We start from the raw sequence: 18,661 nt of genomic DNA, 5'->3' as shown, positions 1-18,661 counted from the left end.
TAAAGCAAAGTCTCCCAAATCCAGGCATTAGGATCAGTACCAAAATATCTGTTTATTGATGTACAGGTTTTGCCAATTAACTCTGTAGTCAAAGTCAAGGTCACACTCAAGGTCAAAATATACTTGTTGGCATAGCTTCAGATCTAATAGAGCTATTGACATGAAACCAACGTTAAAACATTCAATGAACTACGAGCTTTCAGAATGGTAGTCCCCGATTGGACGTGACGTCCCCGGAAGTGCGTCAAAATGACGTCAAAAGATGACGTCATTTTTCAACTTTTTAATTTTTCAGTGTTTTATCATGCCATTTTGATGGACTGCCTTCAAGGGGGTTACACACCAAACTTGACGTCAATCGGACTGACGGTTGTGACGTCATGGACGTTTTAAAATGACGTTTTTCAAATGTGCCTAGGAAAAAGTTGCGGCGGCGAAGGTATGCGCTCTACCGAGTGCCCGTTCTAGTTTTGAAAGCAACGATGTAAGACAACTAGCTGTTCCGTCTTCATTTTAGAAATTAATGGTTCTCTAGTGTCATGGGCTAGCATCGCCGAGAAGTATCCACACTCACCTCTGATCTGTCTTGCCTCGGTTTGAATCCCGACCGAGCTACAAACTATCATCCCAGTGTGTCACAGGTAGGGCGATGCATCATCGTGTGTGTTGTCCCTTGAATAGACCTTAAAATGGCGTCCCATCTGCCATCATGAGTAAGTGGACGTGAAAGATCCTGCGGTGTTCTTCCTGAAGAGTAGACAAATTATCACCAGCACTCTGAACAAATTACATGTTGCTGCACACTCAGTCAAGTATCCTGTGTCTGAGTGGTGAGGTATCCAAGATTGAAACCCGAGTCAAGAAACTGCTTCAGCAGAACTGATGCTGTGTATAGATAGAACATGGAACATGATGATGATGATGATATCATTAGAGTAGGTCATTGGGCTGATTACCATTGCCAAAATTACTGTCAGTATCTCACCTCAGTCGTTGCTACTCTGGTCTGCAACCTAACCACATTAGAAGTCCCAAATTAATGCATAAAATAGTTGCTAATTCCAGAAAAGAATGAGCGGTCTCCGTTGGTGACGCAAGAGAATAAAAACATGAGAATAAACTATTTTGCTCCAACAAAGGATAAAGCCTGAATCATCAGCACTTGCCATGTTTTATGGCAGATAACTTTCACCATTTTATTCTCATGTTTTTATTACCAATTTCATGCAGCCTCTTGATGTGTTCATTAAGTTCCCTGGTGTTATTTCATCAGTTCAAAACCCTGATTTTGCTACCTCTCAAGTTTAATTGTTCCCTCCATGCAAGAATAACGACCAACACAGTATATTACACACAGAAAAAGAAAAGGAGGTAGTTGAGAAACAAATAATAAACAAAACGAGAGAGTTCATGGAACACCTTAACCAACACTGTCTTAAGAAAGAAAGAAAAAAACACGGGCAGGGTCTGCGAGCAACAAATTTGATTGGTTGAAATGGCGTAATATTTTATTTTCCCCAAGTGCTGCTAAACTACAGGTTCATTTTCTGGTTCATGTTCAAAATATAACATTCAATTTAATTTAAGTTTTGCCTTGATCATAAAGTGACGTTTGTGGACAGATGGACGGATGGACAGATGGATGGACAGAAGTTAATCAATTGCTTAAACTCACTTTTCTCTTCGCATGCAAGGGGTAATGAGAATAAGGTAATCTTTCCAATCTCAAGGCTGAACTCTCAAATCTCTCTCCATCCTCTAAATCCTGGTGGCGTCTAATCAAATGTGTTTCTGGTGGAAGTTCCCCCACCATCCCCTACATTACCTCAAATGGCCACACTGCTGATACCGCATGTGAAAAGGCTGAATGCCTAAACTCGGTGTTTGCATCGAAATCTTGTGTCTGAAACCCGTAGCTTTCTGTACCCACCTTTCCCAGTCACATCCAACTGTCCCTGGACTCTGTGTCCTTTTCTTCTGACAAGGTGGAGAGTTTGCTGTCAAACCTCGACTCAGATTCTGCAACCGGTCCAGACGGCATCAGCCCACGTGTCCTAAAAACCGGCTCCACTGCTCTTGCTCACCCACTCTCTGTTCTATTCACCCTCTCATTTGCTCAAGGTCATCTGCTCTGCCTGTAAATCAGCAAACATTACCGCCCTGCATAAAAAGGTGCAAAAACAGATCCCTGCAACGACAGACCAATCAGCCTTCTCCCAATCATCAGCAAGGTTATGGAATCCATCATCGCTTCAGACATTAAATGCTTCCTGTTCTCCAATAGCTTGATTTCTGATCATCAATTTGGTTTCAGACCAGGTCACTCTACCCTGGATATGCTGCTTCTGCTCTCCCAACAATGGATGGAGGTCCTCAATGCCAGACAGGAAATCCGAGCCATATCGCGTCATTTTGACACGGTCTGGCACCCTGCCCTACTCACCAAACTCTCTTCCATTTGGTATCCAAGGCCATCTCCCCTCATGGCTCACAAACTTCCTCTCCTGTTACAGCCAACGTGTGGCCCCAAATGGAGTTCTTTCATCCCCTCTTCCTGTTCAGGCTGGAGTTCCTCAAGGCAGCGTTCTGGGCCCTGTTCTTTTTCTAGTTTTCATCAATGATCTCGCTGACTCTCTGGAAAATCCTCTTCATCTCTTTGCTGATGACTCCACCCTCTGCCATACCATCATTCCTCCCTCAGATCAGAAAGCAGCAGCTCATTCGCTCTCTGCAGATCTGGATAAAATCACAAACTGGTCCAACACGTGGAACATGTCTTTCAATCCTGACAAACCTCACACTCTCACTATGTCTCTCCGAAAGGACCGGTTGGAACCTCCCCCCCTCCCCCCATCTACTTTCTCAACAATCCTCTGGAAGAAGTCCTTTCATTCAAGCTTCTGGGTCTCAGTGTCTGCCATGATTTTTCCTGGGAAAGCCGCATTTCCAACCTGGCCTCCGAAGCCAGTCGCCGACTGGGAATCCTCCATCATGCAAAGTCCTTCCTAAGCCCACCTGAGCTCCTGACCACATACAAAGGTTACATCCACAGCCTGATGGAGTACTGCTCTCCCCTCTGGGCTGGTGCTCCTGCCTCTCACCTTTCTCGGCTTCATGCTGTGGAAACGAAGGCATTTAGGATCATTGGCATCTCCCACGATGAGACTGTCTTTGTGGGCCACTCACTCTCTCACAGCAGGCAGGTCGGTGGTTTTTCTGTCTTCTACCGTCTCCCACTGCCCCCCCCACTGCTCTGTCTGCAATATGTCCCCCCTCCCCCATATTCCCGCAGGGCGCTCAAGGTCCACCAGCAACCCCCATCTGGTAAAGCAACCAAAATCATGAATCACTTCTCACCTTCACTCCTTCATTCCTATTTTTTCCCGCCTTTGGAATACTAGTACGGGCCTGTAGGGGCGGGCCCGTAGGTGCATAAACGATGACTGGATTGGGGCATTATTTCAATTAGATCGGACCAACCATATCATAAATGGCCATAACTTGGGAAACACCTGGGAAACATTTTCAGGTCTCCAGCGTCAATTGTGACGTCATATCAAATGAAGAAGAATTGTGATGCCGCCTCTCTCTCGCCCCCCCCCCCTTCGCTCCCTCCTAGTCTCGCCCCTCCTCTCTCCCCCCTCCTCTCTCCCCCTCTCTCTCACCCCCTCTTTCCCCCCTCTCTCCCTCCCCTCTCTCACCCCCTCTCTTTCCCCCCCTCTCTCTCCCCCTCTCCTCCCTCTCTCACCCCTCCTCTATCTCCCCCTCTCTCCCCCTAGTCTCGCCCCTCCTCTCTCCCCCTCCTCTCACCCCTCTCTCGCCCTTCTCCCTCGCCCCTCTCTCTCGCCCCCACTCCCACCCCCTCTCTCACCCCCCTCTCACACCCCCTCTCCCGTCCCCCTCTCTCGCTCTCTCTCTCGTCCCCACACCCTCTCCCCTCTCTCTCCCCCCATATTGCCCCTCTCTCCCCCTAGTCTCACCCTTCCTCTCCCCCCTCCTCTCTCGCCCCCCTCTCCCGCCCCTCTCTCGCAGATATTGGTCGACAGATAAATGGCCATAACTTGGGAAACACCTGGGAAACATTTTCAGGTCTCCAGCGTCAATTGTGACGTCATATCAAATGAAGAATTGTGATGCCGCCTCTCTCTCGCCCCCCCGTTCGCTCCCTTCTAGGCTCGCCCCTCCTCTCTCCCCCCTCCTCTCTCCCCCTCCTCTCTCCCCTCTCTCTCACCCCTCTTTCCCCCTCTCTCCCTCCCCTCTCTCACCCCCTCTCTTTTCCCACCTCTCTCTCCCCCTCTCCTCCCTCTCTCACCCCTCCTCTATCTCCCCCTCTCTCCCCCCTAATCTCGCCCCTCCTCTCTCCCCCTCCTCTCACCCCTCTCTCGCCCTTCTCCCTCGCCCCTCTCTCTCGCCCCCACTCCCACCCCCTCTCTCACCCCCCTCTCACACCCCCTCTCCCGTCCCCCTCTCTCGCTCTCTCTCTCGTCCCCACACCCTCTCCCCTCTCTCTCCCCCCATATTGCCCCTCTCTCCCCCCTAGTCTCACCCTTCCTCTCCCCCCCTCCTCTCTCGCCCCCCTCTCCCGCCCCTCTCTCGCAGATATTGGTCGACAGATAAATGGCCGTAACTTGGAAACCGCTCGTCCGATTAATATCAAAACTCGAAAAGGCACATCCGCGGGTCCCCAGCAATATTCCTGGCAAGTTTCAATCAGATCGGACCGTCAATCATGCAAAAAATAATAATAATAATAATAATAATAATAATAATAAATACATAAATCAACATTAATTGTGACGTCATTCGTGACGTCATAGCACCGTGTCTTGTCATTGGTCGACAGATAAAAGGCCGTAACTTGGGAACTGCTTATCTGATTAATATCAAACCTTGAAAAAGCACATCCACGGGTCCCCAGCAATATTCCTGGCAAGTTTCAATCAGATTGGACCGTCAATTGTGCAAAAATAAATAAATAAATACATAGATAAACATTAATTGTGACGTCATTCGTGACGTAATAGCACTGTGTCCTGTCATTGGTCGACAGATAAGTGGCCATAACTTGGGAACCGCTCGTCCGATCGATATCAAACCTCGAAAAGGCACATCCGCGCGTCCCCAGCAATATTCCTGGCAAGTTTCAATCTGATCGGACCGGTGGTCATCTGGTTATTAATAATTTGGGAAAAAATTGGCACGATAAGGTAGAACGACACCTTCAGCTGCCATATATACACCTTTTCAACACTGAAAAAGCAATAAAATGGCCGTAACTTGGGAACCGCTCGTCCGATCGATATCAAACCTCGAAAAGGCACATCCGCGGGTCCCCTGCAATATTCATGGCAAGTTTCAATGAGATCGGACCGGCGGTCGTCGAGAAATGGCGGTCGCAGACAGATAGACAGACAGACACACAGAGATTGCTGGAATTATAGATAGGTACTCCCACACTCTCTTCAATCCTATTCTTCCCTCCAGGCCTTCAAAACAGCCGTTCACCACCACCACCCCTTATCTTCCCCCATCCAAAACCTCGATTTTTTCTACCCCAGTTAATCCACCCCCTTCACATTGCTTGCTTTCCTTCCTGAAAGTCCCTGTAATGTCCATCTTGTATACCCAATGTTCCCCGCCCCATCCCTCTCCCTTCCACACATCTTTTGATGTCTCTGTTGCCCACTGTTTTGTCCTTCCCACTCCTTCCCTTCTTGTCTCATGCCCCCCCCCCCACCCTTGCTGTGCGTTGTGTGTTAGCCTTCATATGAACCTCGACAGTGTATACAAAAAAACAATTTTTGAAAAATCTCTTAATGGTGAAGAATCCCATAAAAAATTAATATGTCTAATAATTTTTGGCCCTATCTCTCAATGGTGAAGAATCACTTTAAAAATTCTGGTCGTCAGATCCGGATCCGGATCTTCACCAAAATCTTATCAGTTTGTCGATGTCACACACCCAACATGTCTATAAAAGTTAGCATGAAATGTCTCATTCAAATTGTCTTTTAAACATAATTTTCAGCATTTAACCCTAATCCTTCCAACAGGGGACTTTTTGGACCCTCAGCCTCCATTTTGATGTGTTATTTATATATTAGTTTAACAATGTATTTCATGTTTTCTTAGTTTCTTTATGTATATGTGCCAATAATAAATATATGTGAAGTTTTAAGATCCCACCTTGCTGAACAGAGCTCCAAGCAAATCCTTTCTGGGGTCCAAAAATTCCCCAATTGTTTTCATTCATTCTTTTGCATGTGATTAATTCACATGACATTTGTATTCGCAAGTCCACTAAAAAAAAATTTTATGCTTATGTTTGTTTTCTTTATCACTACACCATCATCCAATCAATGTATTGTTACGGAGCTGGGGTTCGGGGTTCACCACGAGAGGGACTTCTCGAACTCTTCCTGGACCTTTATCCTTGTAGGCCGCTGTACCGAGGATATGTCCGTGGCCCGTCGGGTTGTCAAGCAACTTTGGACATCGATTGACACTGCCAAACCTGACAGACACTGCTCAAAAAATGCGTTACCTTTCTGGTGCTTTGGCAAAGTCAACTGGTGTATGTACCCTCAATGCACACCCATCTCAATATTACATACGGCCGAGCAGAACCGTGAGTACTCACTGGCTAATTGCGGAGCCAATCAATGGAGCAGAACTTCCCATCCATCTCGTCTCATACATGAAACCAAGCCAATGGAGTAAAGTATGAAGCAAGCAGGTTGGAAACGGTTAACAGTTCAATGAATGCATTTATTTACAAACAAAATGAAGCAATTGATGTAATCAGGAGCCTGTATTTACAAGCACACAAAACAATCAAGAGAGGCACAGATAGAACAGATTCTAACTCTGAGCACATTCCCCATCTACAGTCTTACTTAATTATCGACACACGACATGGTGCCAGCAGAATCATTCCGAGGAAACGCAGATGAGAAGAAAATAAGACAAAGAGGCAGAGCGAGGCATTTGGTCGGCCTCTCACTCACCTCGGCACGAGTCGACGGATGTGTGCCAGTCCTGCAACAGGAAGAAAATGAGGAAGAATAAGTGCTATGTGCTATGCAAGCATTGGAGGAAACATGTGAGGGTGTGAATGTAAACCTCATCCAGAGAGGTCAAGAGGTCAATTATTGATAGCTCTTCCAACGGTTATGTTCATGTGATTCGAGATAGAGGAATAAGGGTTCTTAGAGGACAGCAAGAAACAGACAGTGTATGTCAGTGGTGGAGCTGTCTTCCCACACTAGGGACCTCGTGGCCCTCTCACTCTCGCACCTCTGCTCTGTGCACAATGCTGTCTGACCAGCACTACTTGGCCCAGTCTTGGCACAGCTTGTCCCAGCTCCAGCATGATTAGTTATGGCAGGTGGCTTCTCCTCGGCATGAACAGGAAGGCAGCTTCTTACTCGGGTCCTCAGCGTGGTCCAACAGCTGTGAACAGTCTGGCATTCCACCTTTGAAGCCGCTTGAGTGGGGCAGAGACTCAAGGAATCAAAGTTTGTGAGAGGGGGGGTTCTTGGGAGCAAAGGTCGTAGCTTGCTCTTTGACATCCAACAGTGCGTCCTCATTGATCTGTTCATAAGCCAATGCCTCCTTTGCTGTCAATTAGTCTGGGAGCAGTGGGGGTGAACCTGGTTTTGCCGGATAAAGATTTTTTTCTTTGCTGTTTCTTATAGCCTTGGGGTAGCTCTTCATGATTCAGGGGGGTGACCGTTTGCAACCATTGGGCAATTTGCTATATTAACCCTTTTGTGCCGGTAAATGCATAAATAATGAAAAAAAATCAGTTTTTTCACTATTTATTGCAATGAACCAAACCAACATCATCACATTTGCTTGTGTCGATGTTTATTCACAAATTATGAAACCAAAAACAACTTAAGATATAAAACAATTGTGAATTACTCAGTATAAACCCTTTCCTGACTGATTTTACCCAGCACAAAACATTTGAACATCTATAGACAACGGGTCTTTGACGCATTATTGCACAAAAACCGCTCCAAAATTATGGCATGGGATTTTAATGTCATCTCTTGCTTTCCGACCTGCTGACATTGATGCAAGATAGACTGGGTTAGACACTCAATGTGTTTAGTTTGACCTACCGTAAGATCAATTAAATTCGTGAAACAAACAAATAATATGCTACTACAAGTTGCTTCCCCAATCTCGTCAAACCTTGCAACTGCACACGTGAGCAGCCAACTGCATAACAGGCACAGAAAATTGTGCAAGGCAGACCTCTGACTTGACAACCACACCTTCTCGAATTACAGGGACTTTCACTTTTGCAACCACACCTGATCATTTTAAGAACATATTCTGGGGCCAGTTTCACATCATCTGGGACTGTAATTGGTGACAGCGACTTGTTCTTGACATCTCTCATCCATCCATATTCCTCAGGGTCCAGTGCCGGTGGATGGCTAGTTTCAAGCATTCGCCATAAGATTGCCTGATAGTGAGCCCTCTTGACATTTTCTGTGAAAGCCTCCTTTGTCGGTAGCAGGGTGCACAGTTTGGGTGATGATGTGACCCTTCCCATTCTTTTTACCCCAGACAAGCAATCTTGTCTCGGACATGTCTTTGGCTTTTTTCATACCATAGCATGCAGAGATGAAGGTTGTGGCCTGTTCCATTACAGCTGTGAATGGTGCTTCAATGTCACCGACAGCCAATAACTCATAGCAAGCCTTCGGTGTTTTAAGTACACAGCCCTTCCCTAGCCCAAAGCAGCAAGCAACTGTGTCACATCCTGAAAGAGCATGGGCAGGGAGAAGTTCATGAACAATTTTGTAATGTTTTACCACCGTCTGCTTTATGTCCACAATGGTCTTCTCTTAACTTGGGGATTCCATGGTAAGTTGGAGGGTGAGATTGGCCTACTTGTAAAAGTGGACAAGGAGCACGAAGACATCCATGTCATCTGACACGACTGACAGTTTGCTGGCCTCGCTTGCACATTTCAACGCCTGTTGTACAATAATGATATCAGCCTCTTCGTGGGATGTCTCAAGGTCATGTCTTACGCTTATGTCTTCATTGGACACTTGAACTGGGCAAGGGTCTTCTCCTGTGATTACCAACTTGTGATTCCTGGTGCTACTGGTGTGGAGCAAGCTATCTCGAGCCAGTTCGTCGCAGATGATTTTGATGAGTTGCTTCTTATTGTCCACAGAAGACAAGACAACCTTTTGCACTGGCAGCTTTGTTGTCAGGTGCAGTTGGTGGGTGCGGCTTACTCCTGTTTCTCTCCCAACCCTTGTGACCGGCATAAAAGGGTTAATATAGCAAATTGCCCAAGGGTTACGAATGGTCACCCCCCTGAATCATGAAGAGCTACCCCGAGGCTACAAGAAACAGCATAGAAAAAACCTTTATCCGGCAAAACCAGGTTCACTAAAATATCTGCCTTTTGCTCCCGGACTAAATCATCTTTGAGACAGTCTTCCCCCGAGTTGACTCTACTTCCTCCTTAAAGGGTTTTCTCACCCAGCGGTCTTTCCCACCCAAAGTGTTTGAAAGCAGAAATGTTATCTCCTTCATCATCTGAAATGTGGATGTGTGTGGTGCAGTGTCGAAGAATGTGGTTCTGTGTGGTGCTGTATGAAAGGGTTAATAAAAGAAAGAAAGGAAATTTGTTACAAATTACAAGTTTATTCCCGATACGTACTTGATACATGTTCAATGGTAATTTGGAGACGAGAAGGAATTGAATTGTACTCTGTGGTGTATGAAATGGCAACCACCGTTTATGAGCCAGGAATAAAAGAGGATTTGACAGGAGAATAAAGTAAGAACAGGAGGAGTATAGAAGAGGAAGAAGACCTATCTAAACCCACACAATGCATTTGTTCCACTCCGCTCTAGACAATGAGTGGGGGCCTGTTGAACACACATATTTACAATAGAACTGACGAGGGAACTCTACGTGTCATGGATGTTTTATCACCAGGCATCAGTTTGATAACGGTCACAATATGTTTCCTCGTTGATTTGAAACTATCAGATTGAATGAAATTTAGTGCTTCTAAGTTGGGGTCAGAAAAGTCCACATTTGGAAGGTAAAATATAGATTTTAGTTTTTTTTTTTCTTCTTCTTTTTAATGTTTTTTGACTTTATCAACGAAACACCATATTTAGTCATTGTGTGAAATTTTGGTAGATTAAGTGAAATCGAATGGTTTTGAGTTGGGGTCTGAAAAGACTCCAGTTGGTAAGATTAGGTCATAAAATATGTTTGTAGGATTAGGGTTAAATGAGAGTCACAATTCTAAAATGGTTCATCATAATTGTTGTGTTCCTGAATGCAAATCAGATTTGCGGAATATGAGAACTATTCTTCATTGAAAGGTGTCAGGTTCGTGCCATTTACTGTTAGTACATTCCAGCTTCGCCAATTGATATAACATGCGTACACGCGCGCGCGCGCGCACACACACACACACACACACACACACACACACACACACACACACACACACACACACACACACACACACACACACACACACACGATGGCAGCGGGTGGGAGGTGGTATGATTTGCTGCTCATGCCGTCTTACTTCTCGCCCGGGACAGAGGGGACCGAGGGCCGTGTTGAGTGCATCAGTTTCAAGGGCAGTGAGGACCGAGCCAAAAAAAGCTGCTTACATGGAACGAGATGTGCACAAAGCACTCGGTATCATGCCATCCGATATACATTTGTGACGTGGCCTGGTCCTGCAGGACTTGATGGTACTTGTTGACCCCGTGCTGCTGGGAGGGAAGGTCCGAGCTTTTGAGAACTCCTTCTTTCAAGGTTCTGGCTGTTGGAGATGAGAGAGACCAGGTTTTGTGGTATCAAGGACCGTGCTGAATATACCGACTTCCATGTGAGTAACAACAAAGCCGTGAACGGCAGTTTTTTTGATGGGTCGGGGGGGGGGGGGGTGCATGTATGGGGTGCCCGGAGTTGAAGCCAATCAATATGCATATAGTTAACAGTCTACCGCCCTTACCTTGCCTCGCTTGTTGAGTTTTGCTAATTCTGTCCCATGAGGGAGGGATGAGACCGGGGAAGGATGGGACCGAGACCGGGTGTACACCGCAGGCCACACAGGAGGTTGATCTACATCGTCACGATCTACATTCGGAGGTTGATGTACATCTACATCGTCAGGGAGGTCGTGCGGATCTACATCATTGTCATTGTTATTTCAGGAATGGGGGGTTGGGGTGGGATGCGGAGTGCGGATGTGGGGCAGCTTGATCCACAAGTCGTGGTTCTTTGCTGTTGTTAAGCTGGATGTTTCAAGACAAGGGAGGGCTGCATTGGTGACAGCACAGATGGGGAGACAGCTTGGTCCATGAGTTGTGTGGTTCCTTGCTGTGGTTAAGCTGGATGCTCGACCAAGCTGGATGCACAAAAGATTCTTAAGCGGGTGCTTATACCAGTGGAAAATAAATAGACTCGTTCTTTCAATTCCTGAAAGAAAAAAAAAACCCCATTTGGACACATTGAGGCAATCATTAGCCATGCACTGGTCATCTTGGTTATTTTGTTTACTTGCAAAATATCACATTCAGAGTTAAAGCATAATTAAAGTTGAAGCTGTTCGGGATGCTGACAACATCGGGACGGACAGCGTGTGGGTTCGACATCATTGATGACGTTCAATGACGAAAACAACAACACATCCTCTCCCGGTGTTGTTAGAGGCAGATGAGCTTGACGTCGAAGCAAGAGGATGTAGAAGAGGATAAGTTTTACCTCCGTGGTGGGAGGACGTGCTCCGTGCAACAACAGATTGAGCTTGACCTCCTTGCAACAACAGATCGAGCTTGACCTCCGTGAGAGAGTGGATGTTCGTGATAGACCTTGAACAAGAGACATTGAAGCAGACTTTCTTTGCATGTGATCGACCAAGTATTTGATCTACCGAGTGTTTGATCTACCGGGCGTTCGATCTACTGAGCATTTGATCTACCAAGCGTTTGATCTACCGGGTGTCCCATCTACCAGGCGTTTGATCTACCGAGCATTCGATCTTCCGAGCATTCGATCTTCGTTCAATCTATCTAACTATAACTAACCCAGGCTAGACAGCTTAGAGGCGAGTAAATATACAACATGCCTGGTGTTAGCTTAATGATTAGGGTGGTGGATTTGAGATCCTCGGATCCTGAGTTCAAATCCCACTCGGCTGTTGAATTAATGTCTTATCGGCACACACTCATGCAATTAATTAATTGCCGGCACACACTATCGGCAATTAATGTCTCACACTCATGTCTTATCGGCAAATGTGGCCCCCCTCTAAATCATAATCGTAAAGTCCTGCAGGTGGGGTTGATACTGCAGTGAATTAATACCAGGTGGGGTTGACTCTGGCTGTCATCCTTCCGAGGTCGGCAAAATGAGTGCCAGCTTGCTGGTACACTGTGTCGGAGTGGCGACCCATCCAGGATTGTGCCCAGTAGTCAAGGAGACTGCTTCGGCAGCACCAACGCTTTGCACAGAGTATGGTCCCAATGGATGGATGGATATGTACAACCATCATTCGATCTATCTACCTATAACTAACCAAGGCTTGACGCTTAGAGGTCACACCAACACTCTGTCATAGTTCGGGAATTTTACCAAATTGTATTGACCATCTGTGAAAAAATTGCTTTCCAAAAAATTTCTTCACTAACGTATTCATCTAGGTGTCTACTGACACCTATCAATTAGTGCAAACCCAAATCCTTGTGGAAAATTCTGGGGAGGCAATCAAAGTTCGGGTGCTCAGAGGGTCTGCGCGAAAAAAATCGGAAAATTAACATTTGCCAATATTGACTTGTGGGATGTCTAACTAGAGGTTTTTGGGGTGCTGATTAATTCCAACCATTATTTTTGAGGAAAAAACACTCCTTGATCATATAAAATGTATTTTATTGACATTTTTAACAGAACTGTGCTCAATAGAAATGTTGCTTCGTCAGATTTTACAACCTTATTCATCAAACTCCCCAGTATCTTCCTCACTCCTCTTGTCATCCAGCTGGTTTATGTTCAGGCAAGAGTTACCATGACAGATGCCGCAAGCAGAAATACACTTGACTCCTTGCTTTTTACAGCAGCACCTGAGTGAGCTGCAGTCCCCAGCACAGCTGCAGCTGGCAAACGTCAGGAGGTAGTCTGGTGTAATGGGGTCTGTAGAAGGGACTGGTGCATATCATTGCTCAGTGAGTTGCCTCCATAGTCCCGGGCATCCAACGATGGACTTTGCAGCATCAGCCAGTCTCTCGTCTGGAGGTAAGCTCGGAGAGAGTGCTGTGCTGCAGCTCCTGTTGTCGGGGGGAGTTTCTCAGTTTTTATGCTCCCAGTAGCAGCTCGCTTGCTGAAGATGTTGAATCTCAAGTCTTCCCAGTCTTTGGAGGATTTCCCATGGAACATGAGCATGAAAAGATCACAGCCTGCTTTAATGATATCACCTTTCTCAGCTCGGATGTCCATAAACACGTCCATTGCCCTCTCTGCTTCATCAGTCTTGCAGAGCTTGCTTAGCAAAGTTGGTTTGCTAAACCCAAAAATTGCAGACACTGTATCACAGCCAGAGAAGCTGTGCAAGAAGATGAGATACCTCCGGTATATCTCTGGGAGGGCCTCCCAGATCTTTACAACATCGTAAGATGTTTCTTTGGCTGTCGTGAGGAAGATCGGATGGTCTGCAACATGATGAATCAGCATAACCAGGAAGTCTGTGTCCTCAGCCCTCACCTCGACAGGGGACTCTCTTGCCTCATCGAGAGCTGCGCGGACGATGGAGGTGTCGGCATCATCGGAGCATTGCTGTACACTGATTCCATTCCTACTAAATGTCTCAGCAAGGAGCAGAATGAGCTGGGCTTTGTTGTTCTTGTTATCGAGGAACTTTTCTCTTGCAATGATGATTTTGAGATCTTGACGAATCTGAATGTCACAGCATGCATTCTTTGTTCGTCTCAAGTGGTCATGGTCCTTGGTGGAGCTTCCGTATCCGTCAAAGACCACCGTTATCCGGAAGCGATGGACAGGTACCCCCCATGGACTTCACAAACCGGAGGTAGCTCTCGGCAACATCCTTCCAAGTAAGGTTAGCCTCCCACTTGACATTGTGCAGGAGCCACCCACCATCAACCACAAGGTTTGTGCAGGGGGGTTGTTCGACAGGTGCCACACATGCCTTCACGGACCTTGCTAGGGCAGCCTTGTCTGGCTTTTGCAACTTTTGATTTTTGTCAAACAGAGACATCGGTTTTGGCGTCAACTCAAAGCGCAGAGCTTCTTTGGTCTTGACTTCACGCTCACTGATGACAATGAGGCGGTTGAATAGCTTCAGTGAGTCAATGACCAGCTTCTCGCCATTGACTTTGGGTCCAGATCTGAGGCTTGCAAGTGATTTGACCTTGTGTTTGGTTACCATTGCATCCACAACAGTTTTCCCATCCATCTTAGCCTGCAGCCATCTTAGCTCTGCCAACTTCTTCTGCTTGATCAGCGTTGACTTGGTCTTCGAGAGTGCTGCTGAACCCAGTTTAGAAGGACACCAGAGTCTTCTTGTCCCGTGTGGCATCGAAAGGGTTGACTTCCTCTAACCACCCAACTATGGTGTTGACAGCATCGTTATCTCTCTTCATTTGGGCTCTTTTAACGTCAGTGTGGACAGGTACCCCACATTTGACCATGCTTCTTTCTAGCTCTTGGTGAATGAACGAGAAGTGGTTCAGAGTCTGAACCCAAGACTTATGAGAACTCATTCCGAAAGCGGCCTCCGTTTAGACCACCGGAGGATTTTGCCTCACGCATGAGTGTGGTTACATCCTTGTCCATACTGTCCTAAAAAAAAAGACATTTTTTTGTAAACAACAGACAGGACATGCAATTTTGACACAAAACAGACAGAACACACATACAGTGATGTGTTTTAACATTAATAGGTCCAATCTACGTTGATTATATTCAACTTTTATTGAGTGCGGTACACAATAATTTTATAGCTAAAAGCTCTTAGCTAACGTCAGCTAACACAGAGAATTCTACTGAGCATGAGCACAAGTATAACCAACAATATAGCAGTGGTTTCAAAAATGCTGTATGCTGGTTTCAGCACAATTTGAACAATCTGAATCAATTGAGCCAAATTACCGCAAAACACAGTCTGAGATATCTAAAAATGTATCATATCAATATTTTACGGCCATGGATTCATTTTTCCTCAAATCTAATGGTTGGAATCAATCAGCACCCCAAAAACCCCTAGTTAGACATCCCACAAGTCAATATTGGCAAAAGTTAATTTTCCGATTTTTTTCGCGCAGGCCCTCTGAGCACCCGAACTTTGATTGGCTCCCCAGAATTTTCCACAAGGATTTGGGTTTGCACTAATTGATAGGTGTTAGTAGACACCTAGATGAATACGTTAGTGAAGAAATTTTTTGGTAAGCAATTTTTTCACAGATGGTCAATACAATTTGCTAAAATTCCCTAACTATAACACGGTACATCAGAATCAATATGTATTGTATTATTGTATTTACCTTGTCCACTTGTACTTAAGGAATCATTTATAGAAATTGTAAAAAGGACCAAGGACAACAGCAGATACGGTCACATCAACAACCAGGAGAAGGATGACATTGTGTGCTGATCATGACGACACAAATTCGAAGTGAGATTGAAAGCTTTGTCTCCCTATGAAGACTTCATTCCCCTTTCATTCATTATCAAATAAGACAACAAACGACAGCAAGTATCGTATCTTTGCACGAAGAGGCGATGCGGCAAGACCGTATGGAAATACTGATTTAATTCCTCGGAATTGTGAAAGACAAAATAAATACAGTACTGGCATAATTTATGAACTCAAAACAAACAAATTATTGTCAAAACTTTTGTTCACAGACCTTATCTACATTCCTGATTTGCACATGGCTTGCAGGCTAAGTGCAGAGTTGTCATATTTATGTAACCACAGCACTCAGTGTGTGCCAATGAAGTGGGCACAATCGCACATCCGCACTCATTTCCTGGCAAAAGGACTCGCAGAGCATTAGCCCTTCCTTTGGCAAGGCATGGTCCTTGGGTAGACAAAACTGCCAGCTTGCAGTGACGTACATGACAAATGGAAATCAATGCAACATATCCGAGGCGGAAGCAGATTTTCACTGAAAATAAAGGAGATTTTTGTCCATCTGCCTGGTGCTGTCTGCCATGGTAATGACCTGTGGTGCTGTCTTTATGGCTGTCTATACTCCACTCTTATTAAAACTTTGCAACTCCAGTGGTTGTGATACCCAGCAGATATGTTTTTTGTTTTTTTTGTGTCATTCACTCTTTTCAGTAGAGTTTCATAAAGACAAACAGTCTTTGAGAAGAATTATTTCATCTAAATTTGTCTCAAAGATAGTTCCTCTTTATCTACTACTACTCGCTATTTAACGATCCCAATTATTCCCACCTTCTTGTGGGGTTGCCTCGGGAACGTTGTCGTCACAAGTTTTTCACCAACCAAATCGGCTGGCCAGGTCTAATGTTCAACTCACATTTGAGATTTATAAATCATTCAGGGTGTCACCGATAACTCGCCTACTCTTAGCGAAAGGATCAGAGTAGGTGAGTTATGGTAACACTAACAGGTGGGATGACAGTTAATAACTCGGTTGAGATTTAAACCCAGGCGAGACAGCTTTGAGCGAGCGTGCGTACCTCTCGGCTATCCCGTCAACCTCTAACGTTGCTCATGTTACTCTACTGTATCCCATTTTTCCTCAACTTTCCCTCACGTGACAAAGTTTCACCACGAAATGTTAGTTATAGATCAGGAATTTTACTAAAGAAGCCAGGCTGTCATCACTATCATGCTTAGCCTGCAGATAGAATGCTCTACCCCAAGAGAACAAAAATCTAATTGGGTTGCTCTTGTCACCTGCCTAACTCATCCACCAACTTTTTGAGATACCGTGCTACATATCATTTCTGGCCCTATCTCTCAATTGTGAAGAATCACTTTTAAAATTCTCAGATTTGGATCCGGATCCGCATCTTCATCAAAATATAATCAGTTCGTCCTTCTCACACAACAACCCTGCCCACCAAGTTTCGTCTGAATCCGTCCACAACTTTTTGAGATACTCTGCTCACAAACAGCCACACAGGGGCGAAAGCACATCCTCCGTCCACCTTTGGTGGTGGAGATATAATTAAATTAGCACTGCACAATAAACAGGTGTAACGCCCCTGACAAACAATGGCTTGGCAGTTTTCATCAGATTTCAGGTATTGAACTCACAACCAGATAGCTCACCTACAATAACGCTATCGATTGGGCTTTCCTTCCACTTATTAATGTTTTGGAGAACAGAAGATGAAGATACTCTTAGAAGTCTTCTTCTTCCTGTTCATGATGCACCTGGATGCTGGTGTCAGAGTGGTGACCTGTCCAGGATTGTGCCCAATAGGCCAGGAGACTGCTTTGGCAGCACCAACGCTCTGCAGAGTATGGTCCCAATGGATGGATGGGTTGGATGCTGGTTACATCATTTCTGGCAGCATAGCTTTACACTAATCCCTGGAGATTGAGGAATAAATGATCAATTATTTGAGTGTGGAGCACACAATGACCTACACTTCTTCAAATGTACCATGTGATCTTTATTGCGCTCAAGAAAACGATTACAGCCAAGACAGTAGAACTTAGCTCCCCTTCCAAAGGATAGCGTACTCATTGATGCAACTCTCTACCTGTGGAGCATAAGGATGACAATTTATAGTCGAGTTGAGAATTGAATTGAATGACTGCAAGCAAAGCCGGGTGTTGGCTTAGTGGTTCGGGTAGCTGGCTTGGGATCTTCAAGTCCTGCCCTTGAGCCCCTGTCGGTCGTTGAATTAACAACAGGTGAGGTTGACTCAGCCTGTTCATCCTTCTGAGGTCGGTGAAATGAATACCAGTGTACTTGTAATCGAGGCACTGCATCAGTAGCACAGATGTGCCTTCAGCCAATGATACTACCTGCAGCCTTGTGCTGCATATGAAGGATTTTGGAGGAGGAGGAGGAATGCAAAACTGTCTGGCAAGCTCGTTGTTAATAATAATGATAGAACTACAATGTAACAAGTATTTCTAAGGAACTTTTCATGCTAAATGAAACATCACAAAGCACCTTTACTTGCTTGTCCTTCTGTGTTATTTTTAAGATTGTGCGTCAAGACAAAAAAAAAACAGATCCATCAACACCTTCTTGCCATTCTGGTATTTGTTTTCTCAGTGGAAGCATTTACACCGCTGCCTCCCAGCCTGTAATTCAGAGTCTCCTTTGCCATGATCGAATAAGTCTTGTATCTCCCATTTTTGGCTTGCCCATGTGAGTTCTTCAGCTCATAGTGGCTCCCCAGGGCTGGTTGTTGATATTAACTTTTGCAATCACACATCCCCACTGCAATTTGCAACTTTGGGTGGTAGTTCTTGAATAGTTTGGTCTGTAAAGACATGTCAGTTTGTCTTGTTAAAATAACATCAGTCTTCCCTTTTACTTGTGCTGTGAAAGGAGAAACTGAACTCTGATTTAAAAAAAAAACAAAAACAGGAATTGCAAGATTTGATGAAAATCGAATTTTTAACTTTCCTTCATTCTA

At 45.2% G+C, this 18,661-nt stretch overlaps 1 long non-coding RNA gene across 4 annotated transcripts in view; it reads right to left on the bottom strand.

Annotated features, from left to right (window-relative positions):
• Nucleotides 1-6,748: 6,748 nt before the first annotated feature.
• LOC147032717 (uncharacterized) overlaps nt 6,749-18,661 on the bottom strand; it is a 95,409-nt gene continuing 83,496 nt past the window's right edge. For 3 of the 4 annotated variants that reach the window (XR_015055314.1, XR_015055313.1, XR_015055310.1), the window contains exon 3: nt 7,052-10,828. This is a non-coding gene — a long non-coding RNA (uncharacterized LOC147032717). The other variant, XR_015055312.1, reaches the window with a different exon arrangement.

This window comes from Eptatretus burgeri, chromosome 2 (genome assembly GCF_056783735.1).
Source record: "Eptatretus burgeri isolate ZD-2024b chromosome 2, Ebu_testis_v1, whole genome shotgun sequence".
Taxonomy (NCBI): Eukaryota; Metazoa; Chordata; class Myxini; order Myxiniformes; family Myxinidae; genus Eptatretus; species Eptatretus burgeri.
Note: the sequence above shows the minus strand (reverse complement) of the source record. Positions and strands in the feature narration are given on the sequence as shown.